The following is a 25,462-nucleotide window of genomic DNA, read 5'->3' as shown; positions in this document are numbered from 1 at the left end:
TCTATTCACATGAACGTACCAGGGGCATTGTGGGGTTCAGTGTCCTGCCTAAGGATACTTTGCCATGTAGACTGGAACAGCTAGCGATCGAACAGGCTAACTTTTGTTTAGCAGATGACCTTGTGACCTTGTCATTTTAAAGCTCAGTTTTTAAAACCTTACAATGTAACTACAGCCCAGCACATCCAGCAGTATATTAATGACTAACCTCGTATTGTGGATGGATGATCTCAGTTGTTCTCCTGACTGACCTTTGGTCTGTTTACAGCATCCTGCCATGCAATTGCATTTGTCCGTAACCATCGGCAACCCTCATGTTAACTTTTATTGAGTGGAAAAAAGTTAGCGTTCATCCTCCAGCTTCATTGTGTTTATGTTATGCTAACACAGCTATGTAGCTAGCCACCACGTAGCACATCATTATATACCAGCTAGTCCAACTTCAGTAACCCTACAAACATCACTGCTGTTTAGTTTTCTGTCTTCATTTATGTTGGAAGTGATAGCAGAGCTGTACGTTTGAATTTGTTCAGAAATCTCTCAGTCAGAACATGCTATATCATGTTTAGGTGGAAACTAGCGAGCTAACTTCCTGCTAACTTCTAACTCTGTTAATTGAATAAATTCTGTTTTCATGGATGCCTGGATGTTAAACTTAATTGTTACACCTGGTAAAGCAGCAACACTGACCATTTTATTAAAGATGAAAGAATTTAGACAGTTTTTAACTCTCAGTGAGGCCGCAGCGTTCGTTTGACTGAAGCGGAGTTTGGACCCGGAAACGGCTAATGACTTAAAGACTGAACTGCAACACTGTAACAAACATGTCCCATTTAAAATGATCAATTTTTTTTTTTTAAAAATCCCCCATGCTTTTCAGTTTCTTATCAATTGCTAACAAGGTTATGGAAGCAATAGCATTTTCTTGTAAGGCAGGAGGGATTTCTATACTGCTTCTGGGAGAGGTCTGTCTGGAAGTTGGGGGAGACACACTGAGGGGTTTTGAACAATTTGTGCATCTTAATAAATAAACATCAATGTCTAGAGTTTGGACAATTTTGCTTCACATTAAGCCAGAAGATGTGTGTAAGCCTGCAGTCCAACCCAGGTAGGTCCCAAGCCACCACTGGAAATAAGGACAGAAAAGATGAATAAAAATGATAATAGGAATGAACAGATGGTTTTAGCCTTTGGGGTGGTTGGCTGTGAGCTGAATAAAGAAACAGGAATCAGGAGGCGAAGTAAAATAAAGGATGAAGAAAAGAAAAATCAAGAAAACCCACATGAGGTTAGGAGTACTAATAGTTTTGGTCTCAGTGGTGAAACTGTGTGTGTGTTGAGGGGTTTTCATGACAGAACTGGGTGGGAGGTGATGGCTGACTGACAGCTGTTACCCGAGAGTCCCAAATCATCCAAGAGTGTTCTACTTCTCTAGCTTAGAGCCAATGGTGAACAAAGTAAACTAAAACAGGATAGCGCTGAAAATTAAATTTGGTCCCTGATTTGTGTGACTCATTTGTGGTTTGAACAGCTGTAGGCCTTCAAATGACTGGACAGATTTAATTTTGTAAATAGTTTTAGGCTGCAGCTATTGCAGCATTCCCAGTTGAGCAGATCCTCATAGACTAGAGAGAAAGTTTGGTTTGTCGTTTAAAGGAGACCTGTTCCTCCAGTCCAACTTTAATTCTCGAACTAAAGTAGATATACATGTAAAATATATATTACACATTATTTACTTCAAAATAATACACATTCATATCATACACAGCCTTGTTATGAATAATAACAAATAAACAAAAACTATTGAGTTCTTATCTCTTTTTGGCCAAACTTCAATTTCCTCGTATTACCTGGTTTCAAAAAGGTGTGAACAGCAGGGACTGCAGTGCAGGCAATACTATTACATTCAATGGTTTCAATATGTGAAATGTTCAATAAGGGCATGCTCAATATAAAAGTACATATATATATATATATATATATAGACACAGAGAGAGAGAGAGAGAGAGAGACAGAGAGAGACAGAGAGAGAGACAGAGAGAGACTGAGTAGTAGTAAACAAAGGTACTGAAGGTTCATTGTAATGGACTGGCAAAATGTCTATGGTATACCCTGCTTCTCACCCTATGATAGTCGGGTGGGGCTTCACCCTCCCTGAGGCCCCGAAATCCCAATTTAGACAAGGAGAAGAAGATGAACGGATGGATAACAGGTTCAGCTATCCTAGGTTAACTGGTGACTTTCAATTAGGTGCTGGTGTGTTTCTGTGAGTGTGTTGTTTTCTCTAAACACTCTAAAGCGTTCTTAGTTGACTTAATTTATCACTCATCAAGCCTCTAAAATGATTTATACATCTGTACTGAATATCCTCAGTTGAAACCTGAGCCACGGTTAAACATTTGTTAGTTTTAGCAAAAACAATCTTGGGTGATTTGGAAAAGGGCTGTTTGGATATTATTACCTACCACTAATTCTGGAATTATCTCTGCATCTCTAGATACACCTTGGCATCCTACAGCGAGGATGATGACACTACATAGTCTTAGGAACATGCTGTGCCGGTCTGAATGTCAATCAACCTGATTTGCTCCTGTTGAGAAGTAGGTTAGACACAAAGCAGTACAAAGAAAGCTAAACATTACACAAATAAATAAATGTTACATGAGTCAGATCAGACTCGTTAGCATTATCCCAACAAAGACAGTTTTATCATCAGCTCAGTGTCAAAGCAGTCTGCTGTGGCAGTGTCTGTACTGACCTAATGTTCACTCTTGTCACATTCTCTTATTGGCGGATGTTGGGCTCAAATGAACTGCCAGCACTATCTGAGAGCCAGATTCAGAGTACAAGCAGTGCAAAAAGAAAACAGTGTCATCTAAGCTCCAACTGTTGCCTTAGTCATTATTCAGCTGCAAACCAAATTATGAGAGTGCATGGTTGTCCGTTCACTTTTACTCCTCCCCCTTTGTGAGTGTGGACGCTTCATCTCTTTGCTCTCTAAATGCTTTGCTTCTTTTATTGATTTTTACCGATTTTTATGCTGATTTTTTCCCTTTTTTCCATATGAGCTTACCTGCGATAGCTTCTGGACACTTATAGATCATTAGGACTAAAGTGTTCTTAACAGAAACAGCAACATTTTTATAGTTACCTTATCCTCAGCGCTCCGTGTGTCTGTGGCCTAGACACAGCTGAAGCCTGATTACAGCGTCTGGGCACCGAGCAGCCTCGATAGCCTAGAAAGGTGCTAACCGCTAGGCTAACTAGCAACAAGATGCCTTCCCTCTCCACAGATGACTACCACAGCCTCCTGCAGAAGATTGCAGCACTGGAGACAAAAATTCATCGCTTAGAAGTAAACGTGGAGGTAAATGGACTGTGTGGAAATGAAACAACCTTGCCTTTGACTCAAAACAATGGCGATGAGCAAGCTAGCACACAGCTAAGGAGCACAGATAACATGACCAAGAAAGTAGACTCTGTGCACTATTATAAATCCTCAAGCGATAATCCCCCCTTGGACTGTCTTGGTGCAAAACCAAGACATAAATCATGTCTCCTGGAAGGGGGAGGACGTACCACAGGCAGGGCACAGCGAGCTGAAATCTCTGAAACCGACTGGCCTTCACTTCCTACGAGACAGAGAAGCTCTTCTACCCCTGTATACGAGAGGAAACAGGACTGGACAACCGTGAATAGGAAGGTTAACAACAAACCTTCAAAACAACTGAATGTGAAACTGCAGAACAGATTTGCTCCACTATCAAAGGACCCTGGATCTATATCGGATAACCATCCATCTAAAAGTAGCGAAGTAAGGCCTGAAAATCCACGGGGAAAGCTAAAGGCTAGGCCTGAAACGCTGATTGTGGGTGACTCTGCTGTAAAGGATGTACAAAGCATGTGCGGTAAGAACACTAAAGTCCTCTGCTTTCCTAACGATATGGTCAACAACCTGAAGGAGAGAATTCTTCAAATTGCAGATGAATATCCAACTGTGACAAACATTGTCCTGCATACAGGGTCAAACGATGTGTCCAAACAACAATCGGAGGTTCTGAAACGGGACTTTATTGGATTATTAAACACTGTAAACTCTCTGAATGCAGCTGTATTCATCAGTGGGCCTGTACCGCCGGTCAGAGGAGGAGACGAGAGATTCAGCAGGCTGTTTACACTGAATAAATGGCTTATATCAGCATGTGCTGACCACTCAGTGCATTTTATCAACAACTTTAATATTTTTTGGGAACGCACGCATCTGTTTAAAGCAAATGGATTTAATTTTAACAAGTCAGGGGTAAAACTGTTCACCTCCAACTTGTTTTATTCCATACGTCATCCATCTGTGCTTGGAGCCAAGGCTGAGATAAACGAGGAGTTATCTCATAAAGAGGAACAAACAGTACTCCAAGAACAGACAAAGCCCAGCAGAAACCTTGAGGAGGAGCTCCATCTGCCCCCACCCGGGAAGAGCCTCAGAAAGGAGAGACATCTGAGGCAAGAAGAGGCAAGAAGAGGGGTCCCTATTTGCCTCCAACTCTCTCAACAACACCAACGACCAGGACCAGGATCTTCCCCAGTCCCCCAAACCCCTGACAGGCCATCACCCCCATCACCCTCCTCCCCCTCCCTTTCTCCCTCCTCCCCACACCTGAAATTCACTGAAGAGATGATGGAGCGGGTCAATGCTGGGCTCAGATCTACCCCCCGGCCCAATCCCTCTTTGTCCCCCATAAACCCCCCACCAAAGCAGCCAAAGGTTCGCCACCGAGCCCCACCCTCAACAGAGCAATCGAAGTCACATTGCCCAGCCTCGCCCCCCTTAGTTCCTCCTTACCACCTTCATGCTTTGTCTCCGCAGTCTGATGTGTGATGTGTGGAGGGTCCGGGCTGCGAGGATTATGGCAGTGGTGACTTTTCCCAGGAGAAGCTGGGACCCTGTTTACTAGAAGGTTTTAAAATTTCTGTACTTTTAGGTGACAGAAGGAGACATGTGGCCTGGTCAAAACACAGAGAGCTGCATTCTAAAAGATCTTTAAATATAGTAAACATACCTTGTGTGCCACAGACTGCTCCCAAACACGAGGGGACAAGTAATGCCTCTAAAACACTTAAGTTGGCTTTATTAAACATTAGATCTCTAGCTGGGAAAACATTTTTAATTAATGATTTAATCACTGAGCACAGCCTTGATTTTATGTTTTTAACTGAAACTTGGTTGGACCAAAGTAACAGTGGAGCTGTTCTCATCGAGACGACCCCTCCTAACTACAGTTTTATCAGTGAGGTCAGGGCGAGCAGGAGAGGAGGAGGGGTTGCTGTCTTATTTAATGAATCATTTCAATGTAAGCAGCTATCTCCTGGAAGTTTTCAGTCTTTTGAATATGTGGCTTTACAGCTGAAGGCCCCATCCAAAGTTGTGTTTCTTAATGTTTACAGGCCTCCCAAATACTGCACAGACTTTTTTAATGACCTCAGTGAACTGCTGTCTGTGATCTGTGTTGATTTCGACTGTGTAATTATTGTTGGGGATTTTAACATCCATGTGGACAACCCTCAGGACAAAGGGACTAAAGACCTGAGTAACACTCTGGGCAACTTTGGGCTGACTCAGCATGTAACAGAGGCCACACATAATAGAGGACACACTCTTGACCTACTGATCTCCAAGAGCCTGAGCATTTCAAACATTACTGTGTCTGATGTGGGCTTATCTGATCATTACTGTGTTTTCTTTGAAAGTAAAATCTCAGCCCACACAAATATATCAACAGCAGTGATCACAAAACGGTGTATAACTGAAGACAGTAGTGAGATCTTTAACCAGGTCTTCCCATTAACACCTGACCTGTCCAAAGGTTCAGTCAATGAGCTCGTCAATAGCTTTAATGCAAAAATGTTAAATGTAATGGATACTATTGCCCCCATTAAGGTGAAGGTTATCTCTGGAAGGAAAAAGTCTCCATGGAGAAACTCCACACTAGTGAAAAATGAAAAAAGAGAGTGTAGGAAAGCTGAGCGCAGATGGAGAAAAACAAACCTCCAGGTTCATTATGACATCTATAAAGAGAAACTTCACAATTATAATTTACAACTGAGGAGTGCAAGAAGGTCCTACTTCTCTGACATCATCACTAAAAACAGCCATAATGCTCGGGTCTTATTTTCTACAGTTGACAGGCTAACAAACCCTCCTGTGCCAGTGGCAGCTGAACTTCATTCAACCATGGCCTGCAATGACTTTGCCAAATTCTTCACAGACAAAATCCAAAAGATTAGACAAGCAGTTGGTACATCAACAGCAGATCCAGGATATGTACTGTGTCCACCGAAAAACTGTTTAAACACCATCAAACAGTTTCACCCGATTAACAGCAAAGACCTGGAGGACATCTTAGGTCAACTGAACTCCTCCTCTTGCTGTTTAGATGTCCTGCCAACAAGTTTTTTCAAAAAGGTCTCAAAGACTTTGGAGTCAGACCTGTTAGAGATCGTCAACTTTTCCTTAATGTCAGGTGTGTTTCCAGAACCACTAAAAACTGCTGTAATCAAACCTATACTGAAAAAGGACAATCTTGACAAGACACAAATGAAAAACTACAGGCCGATCTCAAATCTCCCATTTTTAAGTAAGATCATTGAAAAAGCAGTTTCTCAACAGCTCAATTACTTCTTAAAACAGAATAACTGCTACGATGCCTTCCAGTCAGGTTTTAGACAGAACCACAGCACTGAAACCGCTCTGACAAAAGTGTTTAATGACATATGTCTGAACACAGACAGTGGAAAAATGTCAGTCCTAGTTTTACTGGATCTCAGTGCAGCATTTGATACAGTTGACCACAACATATTACTCAAACGACTGGAGAACTGGGCAGGTCTTTCAGGAACTGTACTAAACTGGTTCAAAACATACTTAGAAAACAGGAAATACTTTGTATCAATAGGTAACTTCACATCCAAATTCAAATTCAAATTTTATTTGTCACGTACACAGTCATACACAGTACGATATGTAGTGAAATGCTTGGACAACTGCTCGTGACCTAAAGAAAACAAAAAAGGAAAAGGCTATGAATAAGATAGGGGGTCTGGTAGTTCCTCTCCTGCTTAGTGCTGAAGTCCACTATCAGCTCCTTTGTCTTACTGACGTTTAGAAGGAGGTTGTTCCTCTGGCACCAGTTCTCCAGATTCCTAATCTCCTTCAGGTAGGCCGTCTCGTTGTTATCAGAGATCAGGCCCACCACGACGGTGTCGTCAGCAAACTTGATGATGGTGGTGGAGCTGGTAGTGGCCACACAGTCATATGTGTACAAAGAGTACAGCAGGGGGCTCAGGACACACCCCTGGGGGGCTCCAGTGCTGAGAGTGGTGGAGGCTGAGACATGTCCGCCCATCCTTACTGCCTGTGGTCTGCCAGTTAGGAAGTTGGAGATCCACTGACACATAGATGAGCTGAGTCCCAGATGCTCCAGCTTGGTGGTGAGTGTGGAGGGAATTATGGTGTTAAATGCAGAGCTGTAGTCTATGAAGAGCATTTTAACATAATTCCCCCTTCTAGTGTCCAAGTGAGTGAGTGATGTGTGGAGGAGATGAGAGATGGCATCGTCTGTGGAACGATTTGGACGGTAAGCGAACTGTAGTGGGTCCAGTGTGTCTGGTAGTGAAGAAATGATGAAGTCTCTGACCAGGCGTTCAAAGCACTTCATCACTACTGAGGTGAGGGCTACAGGGCGATAGTCATTGAGAGAAGCAGGGTGGGGTTTCTTCGGGACAGGAACAATGATGGACTCCTTGAAGCATGTGGGGATCACCGACTGAGATAAAGAGATGTTGAATATCTCAGTGAACACAGGAGCTAGCTGGTATGCGCAGTCTCTTAGGATACGACCTGGGATGCCGTCTGGCCCTGCTGCTTTCCTGGTGTTCACTCTCTTGAAGGCTCTCCTTACTTCATGCTCGGAGATGACGAGCACGTTTCCGGTGCTGGCAGTATCTTCTTGTCTGCAGCCGTTAGCGCCGCTAACACTAGCATCGTTGGAGTCCTTAGCTGCAGCCTCGAAGCGAGCATAGAAAGTGTTCAGCTCGTCTGCCAGAGTCACGGCCACGTTCGTCATACCGGTTGTTGGTGCTTTATAGTCCGTTATTGTCCTTAGTCCCCGCCACAGGCTCCTAGAGTCACTCTGTTGGAGTTGTGACTCTAGTTTCCTCCCGTAGCGCTGCTTCGCCTCTTTCACCGCCCTCTGCACGTTATATGACGCGGCTTTGTAGGGGTCCATGTCCCCCGTCGTGAGTCCCGTGTTGTAGGCAGCGGTGCGGGATCTCAGAGCGTCGCGGATGGTTTTATCCACCCACGGCTTCTGGTTGGGAAGCAACCAGAGCAGACAAGTATCACATGTGGAGTTCCCCAAGGTTCCATCTTGGGACCCCCTCTGTTTAACATTTACATGCTCCCACTGGCACAGATTATAAAGAACAACAAAATAAACTACCACAGCTATGCAGATGACACACAAATATAATAATAATAATAATGGATACTTTATTGATCCCCATGGGGAAATTACTTGTTTTTCTCTGCATTTGACCCATTCACTCAGTGAAGCAGTGGGCAGCCCACTAAGCAGGCGCCCGGGGAGCAGTGTGTAGGGACGGTACCTTGCTCAGGGGTACCTCAGGGTAGCCGTTAAGTGGATTCGAACCGCCGACCTTCCGATCATGGGGTGACCACTTTACCTACTGAGCTATTCCTGACATATATATCACAATGTCACCAGGAGACCGAGGCCCTGTACAGGCTCTTGGTAAATGCATTGAGGAAATTAATGACTGGTTGTGCCACAATTTTCTCCAACTAAACAAAAACAAAACTGAAGTAATAGTCTTTGGCGCCAAAGAAAAACGATTACAGGTCACCAGAGAACTTCAATCCATACATCTAAAAACCACAAACCAGGCGAGAAATTTGGGTGTAGTGATGGATGCAGACCTAAACTTAGAAAAACACATTAAGACAATAACAAAATCAGCTTACTATCACCTCAAGAATATTTCAAGGATAAAAGATCTGATGTCTCAACAGGACCTGGAAAAACTAGTCCATGCATTCATTTTTAGTAGGCTTGATTACTGTAACAGCATCTTTACAGGTCTACCTAAAAAATCAGTCAGACAACTACAGCTCATTCAGAACTCTGCTGCTCGAGTCCTCACTAAGACCAAAAAAGTGGACCACATCAGTCCAGCTCTGAGGTCTTTACACTGGCTGCCTGTCCGTCAGAGGATAGACTTTAAAGTTCTGATGCTGGCCTTTAAAGCTCTGAATGGTTTAGGACCAAAATACATCAGTGACCTCCTGACCCAGTATGAACCTTCCAGATCCCTCAGGTCATCTGGATCCGGTCTTTTATCAGTTCCCAGAGTCAGAACCAGACATGGAGAAGCTGCATTCAGCTTTTATGCTCCTTATATCTGGAGCAAACTCCCAGAAAGCCTCAGATCAGCTGAAACACTCAGTTTATTTAAATCCAGGCTGAAGACTCACCTATTCTCAGCTGCATTTGAATAAAGCACCAAATCCACACTTTTAAGCTTAAATTTCAAAACTTACACTAACTACTGATCTTATCTATTTCTGATTTTATCTGTTTTGATTTTATATACTGTTTTGTTTGTTTGTTTGTTTGTTAAGTGGGTTTAGAGCTCTGGGTAGCTCCCCAGCTGGGTCTAGACTGGGTCTAGAGAGTATTTTAAATTCAGGGAATTTAAAATAGAAAGTAGCTCGTCCACAGAAGGACTGGTAGCTCCCCTTACGATAAGGGTTCAGATCGCGCGAACAGGTGTGGGATTAGAGCTCTGGGTAGCTCCCCAACTGGGTCTAGACTGGGTCTAGAGAGTATTTTAAATTCAGGGAATTTAAAATAGAAAGTAGCTCGTCCACAGAAGGACTGGTAGCTCCCCTTACGATAAGGGTTCAGATCGCGCGAACAGGTGTGAAATGTGTGTGTTTAGTTAGTTAGTTTGTTTGCTTGTTTTAATCAATTTTAAATCATGCTTTTTATTTGTTTTTGTTTCTAATGTCTCTGTAAAGCACTTTGAATCACCTTGTTGTTGAATTGTGCTATACAAATAAATTTGCCTTGCCTTGCCTTGTGAGGCCAGCCCATTATTTGAATGAATAACAAAATTAAGACTCAAAGTAGCATGCAATAAATGTATGTATATGTACAGAACAATGTGACCATCTGCTTTTTGTTGCCAAAACCAAACAACTGTGATGCACCGTGTATTCTGACACCTCACATTCAGAATCGCCTGCAACCTCTGTTAAATTTTTGAGGACAATAACAAGCATGCAGTGGTTAAAAATGCTAAAACAGAATCTAAGCTATTTGTGAAACAATGTTTTCAGATTTGGCAGCCGCCATGAAAGTCAGTTGATGGTCTACCAGGAGAGCAGTCTTTACTGTATTCTCAAAGCAATTTTAACTCAATATCCAAGGGCATTTACACTCCTTGTAGGAGAAAATTGTAGGCATGTCATTTGGTTTTACTCATATTTATAACTAGCCACATTTGTGAGCTCTTTTATTCAACTTAATACATCAGCTACATCAGGAGAGGAGTGCAAAGAAAATAGTCGTAGGACTTTTGGAAATTACCTTCAAACTGCTTTCTCTTTTCTTATGGACAGAAATGCTGTGAATTCCCTCGGTCATTTTGACTAGAAATAAAAAGAAAAAACAAAAACAAAAGTAGAGTGCTCTGTATTTTTGTTTTTTTTAATTTGTTTAATGCTCTGGGCCAGTAGAAATTTGCAAGTTTTTAAATGACTGCTGTTGTAAGATTACAAATGGCAGAGAGAACCTCCAGAAGAGAGTCAGTCCTTATAGATTTACATGTTGAAAAGTTTTGTCATGTAAATAACACAGTTATTTACACAGATGGCCACACTGATTTGACAGTTATATATCAACACAGGTGGTTTTAGATGCTAGCGTTCTGGTATGTTGAGGCATAGCAGACAGCTAACGACAACGAGCCACTAGCCAACACAACCACTGTGGTAGTGGAAACAAGCTTGTTTTGGTGATTGAAAGATTGCAGTGTTATTTAGCAACAGTGTTGTTCAAATTACATGAAAAAAGTAATTAGTTACTTATTACTGATTACTTATTTTCAAAAGTAATTAGTTACTTATTATTTAGTTAAAAAAAACATGATACACACTTGAATACGTAATAAAGCAACAGACTTTTAGGCCCTATCTTATTTTTTATCCATAATCCATCATATAAAATTGAATCAAATGGAAAAGTCTCTTTTTAAAAATTGTTTTAATCGTTTTAATCTTTTAACTTTATGCACATTGTATCAAGCAAAAATTAAATTATATGCAAGATTCTCTGACATGAAGAAATTGTTTAACATTTAAATCTACTGTCTGCATATTCCAGCATATAAAATAATGTTTTGTGTTTACACTTTTTCAAATAGATGCAAGTAAAACACAGTGGAAAATAAATAAAATCAAAGACTCAGCAGCTCTTAAATCTATTGTCACCTGTTTATCAGGAGTGGGGCGGGTGGAGGTTTGCCCACAGCAGTCATGTCAGTGGGGGGATCCAGGGGGTTTCTCTGTGAATGTCACGTTCCCGTGGCAACGTGCTCGCTGCTCGCTCAGATTTGAAGTTTAATTTTTCGCTGTAGAAAGAAGTTTTCTTCCCACACAGAGTGAACAGCGGACGCTAATGTTTTTGTCACTTTTTACGGACTAAAAATTAAAGTAATGTGATTACTTCCACACTTTAAACGCTGCATGGTCGTGCTCTCTCTCACTCCATATTATCCACTTTTGATCTGCACACGTCTGTTGCTGCCACAGGCGTCGCACACGCTTACGTCATTGTCATAAGACACTCTCACAAACAAAATCACGACGGTTTAGTAATGCAGTTATGCAGCGTACATACGGGAAAGTAACAGTAATCTAATTACTTATTTTTCAATAGTAATCCCTTACATTACTCGTTACTTGAAAAAAGTAATCAGATTACGCGTTATTGCCCATCTCTGTTTAGCAATAAGTAGCAGGCATGTATGTTTTTATCGTTGCATCTATAGAGTTACAATGAATGTAGCTTGCTATCAAAGAATGTTATTGTTATAAAGTCTGGTACTATCCTCACCCATCTTTTTTCCACCCTCTTATCTTAATATTTTCATGTGTGGCTCCAAAAAAATGAAAAAGCACCACAGACAAAAATACTGAGGGTTTGAAATGCCTTGTTTTGAAATGCTATGAGCATTACTGTCCTTCAAAGTTGTCAAAAACATGCTGTGTATCACTATCTTGAGGTCATAAAAACCCATTTTACGGCTAGTGAGATGAGCAGCTGTGCCTATTGTGGCGGGAGAGTGAGCGTAAGAGACCCTTTGACCCCCATTACACATCTAAAAGTGATAGAACAAACTATTCCACTTAAGATTCCTCTATGATTTCTCTCCTCTTGCTCTTGCTCCCACAGCTGTTAAAGGTGTGAAAATGTTAAGAGGGATTAAAAAAAGGGAAAAAAGAGTGGTGCCCTGTGAGAGCATGCACACACACGGGCCAACAAAATGAAGCCACAGACATGCATGTAATGTAATAAATCAATGCACCAACATGGAGACTGAAGAATCCATGATTTTTTCTACAATAAAAGAGAAAACGCATATTTGTCATGTAAAACAAGCACTGCTGTCATCTTTCGTTCTACTCTCTGTGTCTAGCATACAATGATTTCTTTCCCTGTTGTAAAATTAGCTATAGGGAACACATCTTTCCCCCCCCCAGTAAGAACAACAACAAACCAAATTTAATTAGATAAGTGCGGGCTTTTGTTAGGGAATGAAAACTCATGTTGTAAACAAGTGCTTTTCCCTAAATTAACAAACAATTGTTTGAATGAATGGTCTTTCATGATCAGGACCTATGGGGTAAGAATTCACCCAGAACCAATGAAAGTCAATATATTTGAGAAACTCTCAAGGGGAAGTTGAAGATAATGCAAATAAGTAACAAATACACCACACGATATGTTTAAAGCTTTGTTTATACATTCATTGGACTGACTGACTTGCAATTGTTTTCTCTACAGCTGAATAAACATTGCAAAGAAATATCAGCTTTGGAGTCTACAGTCTAAAAACTGTAATCCAGAAGAGACCCACAGAAAGCCTGAAGCACATTTCAGGTCTGCAGAGCACTTTAGTTTAGTTTATGGCCGTCAGGCTACGTCTGTAAACACAATAAATTTGTAGAGGAATATGTAATGGTAACATGCATCAATTATTCTGTTAGGCAACATAAAGTGCACTGGTGGAATTTGTTATTTTAATACCTATATGTTGCAGTTTTAAAGATCCATTACTATCTTTGAGTAAAATAACCATCAAATGTTCAGCTCAGTAAATCAACAGCTTAAAAGTCTGTGGTAGAAATGGTAAGTACAGAGAGTATAGGTGCTGGTCCTTAGATTTGATTCTTCTGCTCATCATAGACCTGCTGCATCCTAAGAAAAGAGCTTGGGTGTCCGGTGGATAGAACAACATATATGACATAGAACATTAACATGTAATCTCAAAGACTATCTTTGATGTTGAGTGGACTGAAACTATGTAGACGAGATGTCACCCCTGAAACATTTGGGTTATAGTTTAAGTATCTCGGGGTCTTGTTCACGAGTGATGGGAGAAGGGAGTGGGAGATAGACAGACGGATTGGTGCTGCAGCTGTAGTGATGCCGACACTGTACCGGTCCGTCATTGTGAAGAGAGAGGTGAATGTAAAAGAGAAGCTCTCAATTTACCGGTCAATCCACGTCGCTACCCTCAACTATGGTTACGAGCTGTGGGCAGTGACCGAAAGAACGAGATCGCGGATACAAGTGTCGGAAATGGGATTCCTCCGAAGGGTGGCTGGCCTCTCCCTCAGAGATAGGGTGAGAAGTTCAGCCATCCAGGAGGGGCTCAGAGCAGAGCCGCTGCTCCTCCACATCGAAAGGAGCCAGTTGAGGTGGTTCGGGTATCTGACAAGGATGCCTCCTGGGCGCCTCCCGGGTGAGGTGTTCCAGGCATGTCCCAGAGGGAGGAGGCCCCGGGGCGGACCCAGGACATGCTGGAGAGATTATGTCTCTCGGCTGGCCTGGGAACGCCTTGGTGTTCCCTCGGACAAGCTGGAGGAGGTTATGGGGAGAGGGAGGTCTGGGCCTCTGCTTAGGCTGCTGCCCCTGCGACCCGGCCCAGGATAAGCGTAAGAAGATGGATGGATGGATATAATTATTATTTTCTATCAAATTAGACCAATAGAAGGAGGTCAGTTGTACTGATTGATTGTTGATTGATGCCAAAAAGAACCATTACCAAAAGAAATATAACCATCACTGCTAAACGTCCAAATTGTAGCTGTTTACTTCACAGCATCTGACAACCAGTACCAGCTATATAATGGTAAGTTCATTATGGGTGGACAGATCAGATACAGATAGAAGTTTATTGGTAATGTTTTTCAAATTGGCTAGCAAATAGAAATAACCTTTTACCCAGATTCTGTATGGTTTGTTACCATTAAATGTGGTAACATTTTGAACAATGACAGATATGAACCACAATTTGATACATTGGTTGCTTTAAGTTTAAAAAAAGAAACATCTTAAGTTCATGAAACCATATTATGTGTCAGCACACCTCTGATATTGTAAAGCAACAGACACTGTAGTTACTGCAGACACTGCATGGTGGAAATCCAGTCTCACTCCAGTCATTAATCCTTTCAGTTTCATTCACACATATCATGCACACACACTCAGTGGTGTACTTTATGTGGATTTTCAAAGGGGATTTGTTCTTAATAAAAATCCAATTCTGACTCCACAGGATCCTTATCCCGCTGAGAGAGTGGGGGTTTGAAGAAGACAGAGGAGGAGTGGGAATACTGCAGCAGAATTAAACGGACAGTGATGGAAACACAGAAAAGACTGTACAACAACAGCCAGGATCTCTCTCTCTCTCTCTCTTTTTTTTAAAGACAGCAGCTTCTTAACTATTGAGTTATAATTTAAGGCACTTTAATTAGCTTACTGTAAACTGTGTTGCATTAATCCATCCATCCCAGTTAAACATGTTTGAATCACCCGAAGTAGAAGGCACTCCGAGGACAACTGCACCTCCCGAACCTTGACTTAACCCACCCAGCTAATAAGATAAGGGTGGGCTTTTGTTACGGAATGAAAACTCATATTGTACCCAGCAGTGTAGCAAAGGTGGCTTAGACTTGTACCTAATCCGTTAAGGCTAACCTCAGACACCTTTAGGGGATGCTCATTTCTGCCTCTTGTTTTTTTTTTTTTTTTCTTTTCTTTTTTTTTTAAAATGACATCAGAAACAGCAGTATGCGACATTACGTGATGGCAGAGCTTCAGTTCATCCTTTGTCTTTTTTTTTTTCTTTTTTTTTAAATAAATAGGACAGGGGGAATGAATGAGAGAAAGAGGGGGAGAGAAAGAAAGAAAACCAAAGGGGAGAAGAGACGGTGAGAAGGGGGGGGAAGAGAGAGAGAAAAAAAAAAAAAAAAGAACTCCTGGGTCACCTGTATGGAGAAAAAAAACAAACAAACAAAAAAAACAAACAGAGGAGACAGCAAACAACAAAGAGCAACATAATAATAGAGAAAACAAAGCACCATCACAATAAACTAGCTAGTCATAGATATCAATATTTACTAAATAATAAACGATATTGTGCAGCACGCAAGATAGACAGCGCACAGTGTGCTTTGAGCGCATGCATGTCTTAAAGCCAAGAAAGCTTTAGTCCGCGTCTGTGAATACCCATGTGTGCATACCTGTGTGGATCAGCATGCTTGCATTCCAAAGGTTTCTCCATGTAATGACCTGCCTCTTGTATTGATGATACTACTCTTTCAGTCACTACACACAGCTTACCATAAATGAAAGTAGGAACACTGACCAATAAATCAATATTTTCAGCTCCATGCCCAAGTCTCTCCTCCCCACAACATCCCAGTACAATTTCTACATCTCTACAGACGCACCAATCAATCTGTCAAGCTCTCACTGCTTTCCTCCCTCACTCAGGAGCAATACCTCCAGATACTTAAACTCTTCCACTTGGGGAAGCAACGTAGCCCTAACCCAGAGTGGATGGCCCACCCTTTACTGAAATGGAAGGTTAATCTCAGACCTATGTGTGCGTTAATTCTCATATGTAGCCACCTAGCACCATCTTTCTCAGTGAGGGCTGAAGGTCACTGCCTGGTGAAACCAGAAAGGCAAAAATAGTCCATTTAACTAGAAAACTTCATCTTATTGGCTGTAAGAAACTCTGTACACAACCATTATACACATTATTCAGCAGATCAGCATGCATTGGATGATGGATAAAGTATAACACTGTGTGGTTATGGTAAAAATATGTCTGTGTGACAAAAAGTCAGACTTCAAGAAACAAAATTAACACTGGTGAAAATCTGGACTCACTAGAAAAAGGTACACACTCTCTACAAATCTAACTATGACAGAGGGAATCTGTATCTCCATAAACTTAGGCCCATCAGTATTTGGATACTGCCATCCATTCATCCGTTCTCTTCAACGTATCCACTTTAGAGTTGCAGGAATTTATCTCAGCTGTCACAGGGTGGGAGGCAGGATACGTCCCGGGCAGGTCGTCAAACTGTCACCAGATTAACACGTACACTGTAAAATGTAATTCTAGATGTTTGTTATTTCAACATATTATTCTATATCAGTTTGATGATAGATGACTGAAGTTGTTGTTATAACATAGAATTACAAGTTAAAAATGTCCCAATTACACCAAAAAAAGCTAACTTGAAAACTCATGTCCAGCTAAATCAGCAACTTATGTGAACTTGACAATGTAGGTAAGTTGAGCACAGCAGGATTCAAAACTGTCCCACGTGACTGCTATCGAGGGGAATTGGCGGTTAACGACATGCTCACTTTACTTGGACGTTTTCTAATCGTCTTCTTTGGAATATGCTTTCAAGGTGCGTAACATTGGTTATAACTATAAGGAAAGATAGCTACAAAAGTTGGAACATGTTTTGAATTTATGGCATGACGTGGGTTTTCTCTTTTACCGAAATGTTTGCTTTAGCTAATGTAACTTTAGCCGACAAGGTCCAACTTGTGTGTCAGGACCAAACTTGACCTAATAAACTGACATATGGCCTTTTTTTTATGGGTTTAATGTGGCACTGACCAAATCACAAGTATTGTGCCGCTAGCTTTAAAGGTTGTGCACTCAATCACTGTTGCGATATTAGCAAGCTAACTCAGCTAATTAATAAAGCTTATTTCATATTGTCTCTGTACTTGTAAATTTCTTTCAAGTTCACAGGCTGTTGTATTTTGGTGGAAGTTCATTTTGGCAATATTTCCAATAACTGACTGGGTTCAAAAAGAACTTTTTGGCATGCTTGTTGTCATCTGTTTACCCCTATGTAATCACTTAAGTTGTTATTAACTGCTGCATGCTAAGCTGCAAGAGTGCACTGAGGATTGAGACAAAATATGGTCTACAAACCAGCATTATATTAGATTTTATCAGATAGTCCTCCAGTTTTTGCTTTAATTATATTGTGCAGTTATTTGTTACCCTGAAATGCTTTATGCTTAACAACAGCTCACTATTTTAACTTATTTTTGAACTCTTGTGATCAGTATGACTAGATTGTGTGAGTTTCCATTCTAAAAGAGCTATAGTGATAAAATAATTGGCATAAGAGACACTGATTTTTGGCATGGTATACTGCAGAAGTTTTTTGGGTTTTTTTTTTTTTTGCATAATTTACCTTTTAATTGAACTGCATTACCTGTATTGTAACAAAACTAACATTGTTAATATATCAGAAAATTAGAAAACATGAATAAATGGCGAAAACAATATAATTATAACTTACATTTTTATTTTACTTATTTTAGGTCTGTGAAGCCAAACTTGATGCTGGGGATTTATTTTTGTCAGTGGAGTCAAATGGTAAGTTACAATTTGTGCATTTTGTCATATTGGAAACACCACAGATTATATTGTAACTTAATAGCTCTGTAGAACAAATGATATAAAGATTGTAGTGTCAGGGTACTTCTTAAGAAGTAATATTGCACTATTGATGATCGCATGCAGGTGGCATAAACTAAATATTCAGACGTGCTACCAACAAATGATTCATTAACAAAAGCAATGGAGCAGACCGTTTAGGTTCTTGTGGTTGTAATAACATCCATACCTGCTGTCATTAATTTATTTTCACAGGTCTAGATGATCACATCTGACTTTGTCATTTAAATGAGGTGGACTTGCAAACTTTGCACTCTTTTGGGTAAATTGCCGTCCACTACATATACGCAGAATGTGCACAGTATTTCAGATATAAAAAGGGAGTATATAATGGACTTGCTGGCTTTAATGTAAAAAGCCTGTTGTGTAACTTTAATGAGGCAGTTGGACTAAAACAGTATTGCTCATCAAGCTAAACATCTGAGGAATAAGGAAATTGTTACTTGTCCTTTTACTCAGTGTTCTTTTAATCGCACGTTTACTAAAGTTTTACATCACACAATCATTCTACTTTAAAAGATTTCAAGACAGAGCTTATTGTTCTCTGAACTTCCTTTCCTTTCAGGTAAAGTGCATCTTTTTGTTTGTTTGCTTTTGTGTGTTTGTGTTTTCTCTAATGGGCCTCAGATGACGGTTTGCTTACATTTGGGTCTCAAAGAATCTTTTTTATTCTGCCCTTTACTCTCCACCCCTCTTCTTCTGTTGCTCAGGTTGAAGCAGAATTTGCCCGTCTTACATCTGTTGACCTGAAAGGGTTTCTTTTTGCTGTTCTTGACCATTATGGAAAGGTTCGTGGAGCTGTACAAAATTAAGAGCGGCATAGGAAGGCTAACCAGCCTCATAAAATGCTTCGGTGATGATGTAAGTGTTCAACTGCGAAATCTAATCCTTTGTTTAAGTTTTAGGTTATCCAGTTCAACTGATGAACTCATTGAAAGAAAGCTGATAAGTAAAGTCTGTCATCATATTTCACAACTGGACATTTAGTGTGGTAACTTTTACTGTGTATATTGGTGGTAGGTTGGATATCATATTCTACTTGAATGTCCTGATAAGCCTGATTCAAAATCTCCAATGATAATCATTTATTGATGGAATTATGTATCAAAAAGCTGTGAATTTGGAGCTTCATAAACACTGTTTAAAAAGTGTTTTTGTTTTCTTTTTGACTTCTTTGACCAGATCCCTACACAAAGGAAGAGGACAGAGGACCTCATTTTCTAAAGGAAGATCCCTCACACACTTTCAAGACTGTGAAGGTTAGCATTGTTTCTTTTAGTAAATTTAATAATGACAGCACCACAGTGGATTTTAAATGAAACATGTGGCATATATGAAACAATAGATACCACATGATAACATGTGTACTTTTTCCTCACCAAATGTATTATTACAAAATCTTTGACACTGGATTTGGTCTAGGTTTCAGAGAAACTAACTGGCAAGCTAGCATTGATATTATTAGTGTCTTGTGTTTATTCATGTCTTCACCAGGGTCTTTGACATTTCGCTGCTGTACTGTTCACTTCAGCTTTACGTTTGATTTCTCACATTGTATATTGTAATGGCAGAGATATTAGGATATTTAAGGGCCTGCAGTGGCTGCTACAGCTGTGGGGGGCAATACTTTGGTGAAATGTCCTGGACCCTGGAAAAGAGACTGTGTAGACTGGGTAAGCAATTAAAGGTTACTGGCCCAGAGTCATTGGGCAGCTGGGTAAAGGTGGATGTTGATATTCAATGCCAATTATGCAACCTGTTCAGCCATGTCTATATGCTCTTTTTTTATGCTGTTAATATAGGGGGGGGGAATAAACTTTAATCAATAAACTGATTAAAGAAGCATTGTCGATCGAGCCACAATCTGATCCTGTAGTGTAGCTGCAGTTTGCACATTTCATGTATTCTCAGCCAGATTTGGTTCAGAGCACAGCCAATATTTGGCATAAGTAGATTTAAATTTACACACACTGATGATGGCAGCTACATTGTAACCACAGTCAACCTGGGGCGCACTGACAGAGGCGAGGTTGCCAGACACTGGCACCACCGGGCCCTCTGACCACCACCAGTAGGCAACAGGTGAAGTGTCTTTCCCAAGGACACAATGACTGAAACTGTCGGAGCCGAGGCTCAAACCGGCAACCTTCCGATTATAAGACGAACTGTCAACGCTTGAGCCACGATTCAGTCATCCACCCATGTGTGTGAATGACTGAATGTGTAAAGTGCTTTGGAGTCCTTAGGGTACTAATAAAGCGCTATACAAATACAGGCCATTTACCATTTAAATTGAAAATTTTGTTTGAATTCTGCAATTGAAGACATGCTCAGTTATTTATGAACATGGTCTTTGTTTAAAGCAAGAAATGGATTTGGGGGGGTGCATATCTCATTCTGAAAAAACTTTAACAACTAATAAGTGTTACTCAAAGCCAATCACCATCATCCAAGGTATCAGTATGGCTCTTCTTTGGAAAGACATGAATTCTTAAGCACGAGGGATATTGTGTAATTTTATTTTATTTTGTCTTTGAACCCTTTTATAGCTGACAGGTATTGAAGACACGTTTTCTAAGGGGATGAAAGTTGGCATTGTGATGGTGAAAGAAGAAGACATCATCGATGTGTTGGTTGTCCTTGAGGCGGCAGTAATCCTGTCTAATCTGAGGGATGTCTCAAGTGCCATTTCCATGCTGATGGGCCTTCTTTTTGCCCTCAGCATAGACTATCCAAAGGAAGTTAAGGGCATCTTTGAAGTTATTCAGAACGTCCTAATGAACATTGGTGGAAGGCAGTGCATCTCACTAGTGCATGGTCTAAGAAACAGACTCTTGCAGAACGCCAAGCAGAACTGTAATAGTATGCTCACAGCATACAATTGCCTTAGTGTTAAGGACAGTTTTTATTTTACTGTTTTTTTTTTTTATTCTTGCAAGTTCTCATTCTCACTTTTGTATGTCACTAAATGACTACACTTTACATTCCAGATTAGACAATTACTCATTTGTTCATGGTTTAAGAAACTTATGTGAACAACAATATAATGGTGGACTCTGCAGATGTTTATCTCATGCAAGTCAGTAGTTTTTCCTTTGTTTTGCAATTGAGCAGACTCAAACTAATGTTTCTGAAATATTCATATTATCAAATGTTTCAGAAGCATGCACTCATTTTCAGAGATATTGGTTCTGTGGAATTTGTTGCAATTGTAAACAAAGACAAATACAAGAGTTTGATGTCTTAGTTGTTATAAACTGATCTTTACTGTCACTTATCAAAGGTTTTGTACTATTTTAATATTTCAAGTTTTATGCTAACAGGTGTGACTGAGCACAGTGAAGTTTTAAAATTTTGCAAATGTAAAGAATAACTTTTCTAAAATAGCAAGTCTCCCGTTGATACATTACATTAATGCAGACTTTATGTAGTTACTTCACAAGAATCACTACTGCTCCTAGAGTATTGGTCAGAATTTAATCTTCACCCAAACTGGGCTCAAGACCAAGTTCAAATTTATTGTTTCACAGGGAGCAACTTTTGAGTTTTGATGGATTGTGAGCCTGATTTTTCTGTTTCTCAGATGACTAAGATGGCACAATAAATGGTGAATGTTGGGTGCTCATGAGTAATTGTCTTGTCATGTTCTTAAAACAAACCTTCTGCCTGAAATGATCAGATACACTTTAATGGAATCTGTGAGTTTTTATTTTTTTTTCTGTAAACAACAGAAAATTTATTTAAAGGAATGTAGATATTTAAACCTGAGATCTAAGATAAACCTAACAGGTAGTTTTGCTGAAATGGGTGTTAGAAAGCTTAAAAAAAACTTAAGATGTTCAATACACATTTTTCTTTACATCCAGTCAATCAACTCTGATAATTAAAATGAAACTGATTTAGTTCACTCAGCTACCGTAAGGAGCTCAGTTAATTAATAAACTTAAATCAATTTAGCTAACAGATTATGTTAGTTAAGCTAAAATAGATTCCTAAGTTAAAAGACCTACTAAAGTATTTGAATTAACTAAAAAACCCAAGTCAACTGAACTAGGACAAGAGTTTAATAAACAATAGATTGTTTTAATTTAGCTGAAAGGGTTTCCCCAAGTAAAAATGACAATTAAAGGAGTTGAACTGACTAACAAATCTCAGTCAACTAAACTAAGATGAAAGTTTAGACAACATGTGATTTTTCAACATAACATTTGGTTGTGTTACAAGAACAAACTTTATTTCTTGACTTAACTTAAAATTTTAAGGCAGCCCTTTACCTGATATTTTTAAGTTGAAACAACAAGTTATATTTTACAGTGTAGAGACAGAAAACCATTCACACCTACAGCCAATTTAGAATCACCAGTTAACCTAACCCCCATGTCTTTGGACTGTACCCAGAGAGAATCCACGAAGACACGAGCAGGACGCAGGACCAATTGCTGTGAGGAGACATTTCTAACCACTGCACCACCTGCTGCCCTTGGGCAACGACATAAGTTAAAAAAATAAAACATCCTCTGATTTACAATCCATTGTGGTTGTGTACAAAGAATCAAGACATAATTGAAGTGTCAACTTTATCAAATTAAAGCTGTGCTTCAATCACATCAAGATTGTTTTATTTAAAGTTCACTGTGATGCTGCACAGAGGCAAACTTACAAGGAAAACTGTGTCCCTCCAAATCCTCACTTGTATGCCTGCATGCTTGTTTTTGCATTGATTTTATTGACAACTTTTAGTCCATTTGATGGACAAACTACTGGACTACGTGTATTATTACCAGGTTGTTTGTCTTGACTCCAAAAACTAACTCACTGAGGTTTGAGTTTCAGTGGTAGGTTTTTGAAATCATAAAACCAAAGACATGTAAAATATGACTTTTTAACAAAAGCCAAATCTTTTCGGATTTTTCTGACACATCTGGCTTAAATAACAGAAGAAAAAAAAATAACCTACCAAATTCATGCTGTACATATGTTTTTCTATATAATCTTACCTCCTTGTAAAGTTATTTGCCTGCTAAAGGCATGAAGTGATATTTATGTAATTCACTAAACAGACAAACTAACTTGAAAGAATGAATGTTGTTGTGAATAATAAATATTTACAGCCTCCAGGCATCAAATTATGCAATAATTAATCGAGGTTAATGCCACACTGTTGCCTTTCTGTGTAATGATGTTAAATAACCAGTGCACTTGATTTTCAATCAATCAGAGTCTGTCTCACACCGGAGATCAAGGAACACACTTAAATGCTGAGCTACAGCTTCGGGGTCTGAGGCTTTAAGGTATTTGCTTTCTAAAATGCAGCTTTGAAGTCACATCAACTGACTCAAGTCAGTGTGCCAACCAAGAGGAAAAAAGGAAGATTCCGATGATGTCGTTTGGGTTTCAAATCCTCGTCCCTGAAGCTTGACAGGTGGTTCTTTAAAGTTGGAGGCTCTCCCCATTAGGGAAGACATGTGACTTCACAGCAATGTGATTTACCTTTCTGTCCTTAGAAATATTTTTAAACATCTCCGGCATGATCCACTTCTCAGCTGTATGTTGATGCTACATCAAACACACATAGTACTCACCCCAGCTTCAAAATTATGGAAGTACAACATCTGATGATTTGCAGATTTGGAGAACTACTTTAGCACCCAGTGTAATCTAGACTAATTAATAATTATACAAATGTCACCAGTTCAAAAACACTCCTCCCTCATATGTGCAAAATACAGCCTGCTTTTAACGTCCAAATCGTACTCTAAAGTTGCATTAAATACAATCCTAGTATTAACAGGTGTTCAAATGCCTATTTAAGGCCCCGACCACATAAGCCTAGAGACTGGTCAGTATCTGACAACCACAGGTGTTAGGGAAAACGTGTATTCTCCAGCTGGGTTTCAAGAGGTTGCTTGTAGGCACTGCATGAAATTAATCGAAAAGAGATATACAATGTTACACCAAAACACTTGTAATCGCCTTGATCGCAAAGAGGTTTGCATGTTTCCATGGTCAACCATAGTTTGTACAGATGATGTGCATACATGTGTGTGCATACAGTGACATGCAATCTGGAAAAGTTAGACAATTCACCTCCAAAGTATGAAGTGAGCCTTTTGATTGTTTGCAGTGGTAAAGCATAACCCTTTACTTTGAAGGTGTACAGTTTTCCTTACTGCCTGGATGAATGATTAAAAGTTAACTGTTTCCTAGAATGACTTCTACAACCACTTTAAAAGCTAATAATGTGGCATTATTGTGTGATAACTGATTCTTATACTGTCCAAATAAAAAAGAAAGAAAGAAATCTATTGTCAAACTGTGATGAAACATTCTGAGCATAGCCGGCATCGACTGGTGAAAAAACCTGTGAATGATATGTGGTTTCAATGTAAATTTCTTACCTCTTATATACAGTATCTAATGCTGTATTTTCATTGTCATTGCACTGAAAAACATCTAATTATTACCCAGTAATGGCCTCATTTCCTGCATCATATAATTATAATACTGCAGGCTTGCAGGTTGAAACCTGAGTCTTTCATTCATTTTTGAAACATGACATGGAAGATGATTTAATGCTTTTTTATCGTATTCTGTTCAAATGCAGTAATTTGCCTCGTACGCCCAACACAGTAAGCCTTACACACACACATAGACAGGCTTAACCACTATTTGACCTTGGGCTACAAATGGTTCACTTTTCTTCCTAACTATCCTCTCTCCCAGCGACATACACCTGTGACCTTGGAGCCCACTTCTTTCTTTTCTTGCCGTTATTTTTTTCCTGTAAAAACAGATGGATACAGGTGTTTTCACCATCTCAGCTCCACTGCAGACATTTCTCACCCTCTTTGTTTTCTATCTCTCTTTCTCTCTCTGCAAGTCCCTCCTTCTCTATCAAGGTAGCAAACAAAAGCAGATTACCATATTCATGAGCCCCCCGATGACAAATGAAAGCAGGAGTAAAAGAAAGAACAAAACCCATTCTTTATTGCACGTCCATCGCATATTGATCATCCTTTCAACTGCAATTATTTTCTCAATCCCTTTGATGCTCTTACTCCACCCTCACAACTTTGATTTTCACTCTATTTTCGCTCTCCTGTCTGTCAAAAGCCCGTTTAGATCGAGGGAGAGAACTGTCCGTGTGAACATTATGATGCTGATGGAAAGGCTAAACACCTTGTACTAGCTTATGTAATGCGATGTACCGTGTCTCCTACGTGTGATAGAGAGGGGGAAAAAAATCAATCAAACGTCCTTTTTTCCTCCTGCTTGCTAGCACTAACATTAGCTGTTTAGCTGCCAGAGGAGGACA

General features: G+C 39.9%; 1 protein-coding gene and 1 pseudogene across 3 annotated transcripts in view; one reads left to right on the top strand and one right to left on the bottom strand.

The window, feature by feature from the left end:
- Positions 1–25,462, bottom strand: part of il1rapl2 (interleukin 1 receptor accessory protein-like 2) — a 487,862-nt gene that overhangs the window by 55,267 nt on the left and 407,133 nt on the right. The window lies entirely within an intron of this gene.
- Positions 13,785–21,738, top strand: LOC146717215 (uncharacterized; annotated as a pseudogene).

This window comes from Copadichromis virginalis, linkage group LG2 (assembly GCF_057382275.1).
Source record: "Copadichromis virginalis isolate Kocher_CV1m ecotype Utaka linkage group LG2, C_Virginalis_male_GT1.1, whole genome shotgun sequence".
Lineage (NCBI taxonomy): Eukaryota > Metazoa > Chordata > Actinopteri > Cichliformes > Cichlidae > Copadichromis > Copadichromis virginalis.
This window is presented reverse-complemented; position numbering and strand designations above follow the sequence as displayed.